The following is a 4,855-nucleotide window of genomic DNA, read 5'->3' as shown; positions in this document are numbered from 1 at the left end:
GTCTCTGTGCTTTGCTAAGCTTGTTCTAAGTAGGTGCTTTAGACCACTGAGCCATCTCTCCAGCCCCAGGACTCTTTTTTAGAGGGCTCTCAAGGCCAGGTGTGGTGCATACACCTGTAATCCTAGTACTTGGAGAGGAGAATTGCCACTAGTTGGAGGCCAGCCTGGGCTACAAAATGAGTTCAGAGCAAGCCTGAACTACATAGAGAGAGCATGCCTCAAAAAAAGGGGCCCTTTTTTTGAGAGTGGAGGTGGGGAGATAGCTCAGCAGCATAAGTGCCTGCCTGGTAAGTCCTGAGTTAGATCCCCAGTACAAAAAGGAGGGGGGGAAGAAGGTGAGCAAGTGACAGTCATTTGATATGTGTTGTAATATTAGCGATTGTGACTAGAACAGAGAAGGCATGTAGAGCCCAGTGCAGCCTGTGGTGGTGGTGTTATAATCTGACCTGGTGGTTGGTGGGTATATTAGCACAGTACTACAAGGATGGGAACATCTTTGAAACTGGGGATCCATCAAAGGGTTTTAAGGAAATGATCACACTCAGGCCTTTATTTGTTTTTATTTTATTTTATTTTTATTTTTTTAATTTTTTAATTTTTTAAAATTTTTTAATTTTTTATTTTTTTACCTTTATTGTTTTTTGAGACAGGGTTTTACTATGTAGTTCAGGATGGCCTTGAACACACAATGATCCTCTGCCTCAGCCTCCTGAGTGCTAGGACGACAGGCGTGTGCCACCAAGCCTAGACTTACACTTAGGTTAGGCCTTTAAAACATCCTTCTGAGTTGGTCAAGGTAGCATATGACTGTGCTCCTAGCACTTTGGCATGTAAAGCAGGATTACAGGTTCAAGTCCAGCTTTATCAAAATAAAATATTAGAAAGGCTAGAAAGGTGGGAGGATGAAAGAAAGGAAGAAAAAATAAAAAGGAAAAAATGGAAACGATAAAGAGGGGAAGAAGGGTTGGAGGGAGGGTTGGAATAATGGGGGAAAAATCAGGTTATATCATGTAACCGACACAAATTCCCTATGATGAATGTGATCATTATATATACCTAAAATGTACCAATAAAAATCCTTTTCTGGGGGGGGGAGTAGGGTGGAGATGTAGCTCAATGGGAAGGCCCTGGGCTTAATCTCCCCAATACAATAAAACAAAACAAAACAAAACAAAACACTCTAGGCATGGCGCACGCAAATAATACCAACATTCACAGGCTGAGGCTTGAGGATCTGTTAGCGTCAAGCTTGTGCTACTTTTACTGAGTTTGAGGCCAACCTGAGTTACACAGTGAGACTCAGTTTCAAAATCAAACGAGAATTAAATGACAACGTGCCCCAACAGCCCGTCGCCCTGAGCCGTGTGCTCTCGTTAACACCAGCACCTTTTCTAAAGCTCAATTCCACCAGGCTGCTGGCAAGAACAAAGACACCCGTTAGCCTGAGACCCAGTCAAATAAGCTCTGCCCCTGGGGGCGTGTCCTGCTCAGGCCCCGCCCCCTGCGTCTGCACGTAGTGCCGTCCTCGCGCTCACCGTTCGGTTTCTGCGGCAGTGGCGGCTGAGGGAGTAGCCGACTGGCGAGCTTACTAGGGTATTTGACCAACTAGTGGCGCGGGCCTGTGGCCGGTGAGTGTCCTGCGTCCTCCCCGGCGTCCTGATGGCTTCTCGGCTCTCGGCGGGCCCAGACCCAGCTTGGACCCTCGGGAGCTAGATTTGTCCGGGCCGCTGCGTCCCCGCGGTACTCTGAGGGGATCCGTCGGTAGGGGCCGACCAGAGGCGCAAGACTGGGGAGAGGGCAGCTGAGCGGGCCGGATCCGGCGTGGAGGTGTCAAGTGAAGGTGAAGCCGGGAATGCTGCTTCCTGAGAGGCGTTTTAGTAGGACCCGGGAGGCCTGAGCGGCTCCTGGGCTCCAGTCTCCGTGGAGCCCAGCCCTCTTCTGCATCTCGAGCGCACCTCCCCGGTGTGGTGATCCCCAGGCCGCAGCTGGTGGAAACCGGCACATCCGCCCACCTGGGCTCCGCGGTAATCTTAAGTTGGCCCCCTGCATCCGAGAGGGAGCCCGGTGTGGCAGCCTTGGTGGCTGTCGACATCGGCAGTTCTTGTCTTTCTCTGTCGTGACTCACTTCTGTGGGAAGTGCCCTTTGGGTCACGGTAGAGGCTTCCGAGTGACCCCTGGTATGCCTTGGTACTGTAGAATGCGGGACTGGGAGGCATCAGGAGCAGGCGCAGCCGGTTAGTCTGCACCAGGAGTTTGCCTTTTGTGTCCTAAGCCTTAGGTGTCCTAATTGCCCTGTAAAAGCTGCCAGGTCCGCCGTGCCCAGTGTTGGCATAGGGCCTATCTGTGTCATGGCATTTAAATTGGTTCTGAAGGACCGGTTGTTGTGGCTTGTGGTTGTTCATTCGTACTGTGTAATGGCATTTTAAAGCAAGGTGGAATGTGATTGAAGAAATACAAGGGGCCGGCGAGATGGCTCAGTGGAATAAGCGCTTCTCTGGCAAGCGCAAGGGCCTGAGTTCAATCCCCAGTTCCGCAAAAAAAAAAAAAAAAAAAAAACCATAATGTATGATGCTTTCTAGTTGAGGAAATCCTTTTGGTCTCAGCTCCTTCCAAAATCTTGTGAGTGGATAGTTTCTCCGCTTGTAAAATGTGGTTACTGAGAGATTCACATGAAGTAACTTGAGCTCCATCTCACAACCAAGAAGACACAGATGATCTTGAACCAGGTAGTCAGTCTAGATTTTGTAGTATTTATTAAATGGAGTTGTAGAGATTGGAAATGGATTATGTTGCGGAAGTGGTCTTCCTGCTCTTAAACTGTCCTATCAACTAGAAGGACATGAATCTACTGGTTTCGTCTTTTTGAATTTTTGGAATGTGATTGTCAACTAGTGTGCATTTTTTTCTTTCTTCTCCCTTAAGTTATAGGCAAACACTGTACCTCTGACCCACATTGCCAACCCTTTTTATTTTGAAACAATCTCCATAAATAGCCTAGACTGGGTTAGATATTGGAATTTTCCTGACTCAGCCTCCACAATAGTTGGAATTATAGACTTATGCCATCACTCTCTGCTCAGTGTGTGTGATACTTATGTGTGTACACATGTGTGTGTGAGTCAGTGTGTGCTGTGAATCTGACTCAAGGCTTCCTGCATAACGAGCACATAACTCTGCCACTGAGTTAAGCCCTCAGCAGTGTGTTTGCTTCAGCCTCCCAGAGTTCTGGGATTATAGACATGCACCACCACACCCAGTTTTAGGTTATTTTCAAGAAACAACACAGGGCCAGCCAGATAGCTCAGCAGACTAAAGAGCCTGCTTAGGCAGAGCGCAGCCATGCCAGCCCCGCCCAAGACCCTGTAGGCTCTGTACTAAAATACATTTTTAAAAAAGAGAGGAAGAACACAGACTCTACATAGATGTGCACACTTGTGATCCCAGCTATTTGGGAGGCTAAAGGCTGTGGTTGTGTACAATTAATGAGATACTGTTTCAAAATTGAAAGGCTAGGAGTTGAAACTGTCCTTCTGATATGATTTGAAACTGTCTCATTGCTATCTGTTTGTCAATAAAACTTTGGAAAAAAAAAAAAAAAAAAAAGAAAGGCTAGGGAAGAGACTGGGGATATGGCCTCTTGGTAGAGTGCTTGCCTAGCATGCACAAAGCTGTGGGTTCAATTCCCAGTACAACTAAAAAAAAACAAAACAAACAAACAAAAAAAACAAAACAAAACAAAAGACAAATTTTGTTTGCAAGTAGTTCACAGTGCACTAGGCAGTTATAAGTTTTCTTGGGAAAATTAATGATAATCACCTTTTAAATTTTTTTGCCATGCTGGAAATCAAACATAGGACTTCATGTGTGCTAGCAGGTGCTTCACTGCTGAGCTGCACTCCCAATTCCGTACTTAGTGAAAATGAAAGTTTTTCAGATATACCACTTAAGTCAGAACCCTCATAAGGATGTCGGAATTGGTGAATGTTGGAATTCACATGTTTATTGAAAGACCTAATCTTGGGCCAGGGAGATGGCTCAGTAGAATAAGCACTTCCCTGGCAAGCGCAAGGGCCTGAGTTCAATCCCCGGTTCTGCCAAACGCCCCCCCAAGAAACAAAAAAACCAAAGGAAAAAAGAAAAGAAAAGAAAAGAAAAGAAAAGAAAAGAAAAGAAAAGACCTAATCTTACTGGGGATATGAAGAAGGAAATCCTGTGATTCCTCCATTGTTTGATTTGATTTCCTCTTTTGCTCTGCTTAGGCCAGTAAGTTGAGATGCTGTTTGAGTCACCAGAGTCTGGAGTATGAGCTGTTCTAGAAATGACAGTGCTAATGATGAAGATTTTTTTTTCCAGGACCAGGGATCAAACTCAGGACCCTGTATTTGCCAGGCAAGCGCTTATTCTACTAAGCTATCTCCCTGGCCCAACAGTGCTAACGAGATGAGATACAGAAAACATGTCGATTGCCTTTAACTCAGCTCTCAACAAGTAGTATGTTGAAAATTTGTAGAACTGGACACCTAGGCCACTTTATTTTTTTTTTAACATTTATTTATTGTGTGTGTGTGTGTGTGTGTGTGTGTGTGGCCAGCTCAGCCCACCAGGGGGCGGGGCTGGCTGGCATATGGTGCTGGGGGATTGAACTGCAGTCCCTGTGCTTTGCCAAGCTTGTTCCAAGTAGGTGCTTCAGACCACTGAGCCATCTCATCAGCCCTTACTTTATTTTTTTAATAGCTGATTTTTTTTTTTTTTTTGGCGGAACCGGGGATTGAACTTAGATCCTTGCATTTGCCAGTCAAGCGCTTATCCTACTGAGCCATCTCCCCAGCCCCATAGCTGATTTTTTTTTTTTTAA

General features: G+C 45.9%; 1 protein-coding gene across 1 annotated transcript in view; it reads left to right on the top strand.

Annotated features, from left to right (window-relative positions):
* The first annotated feature begins 1,508 nt into the window (after positions 1-1,508).
* The window catches only part of Hmox2 (heme oxygenase 2), a 41,119-nt gene continuing 37,772 nt past the window's right edge, over positions 1,509-4,855 (top strand). The window contains exon 1 of the mRNA XM_023711331.1: positions 1,509-1,628. The gene's annotated coding sequence lies outside the window, so the exon portion shown is untranslated. The remainder of the gene's footprint in view (positions 1,629-4,855) is intronic.

This window comes from Octodon degus, unplaced genomic scaffold, assembly GCF_000260255.1.
Source record: "Octodon degus isolate 3935 unplaced genomic scaffold, OctDeg1.0 scaffold00021, whole genome shotgun sequence".
In the NCBI taxonomy this organism is placed as follows: domain Eukaryota; kingdom Metazoa; phylum Chordata; class Mammalia; order Rodentia; family Octodontidae; genus Octodon; species Octodon degus.
This window is presented reverse-complemented; position numbering and strand designations above follow the sequence as displayed.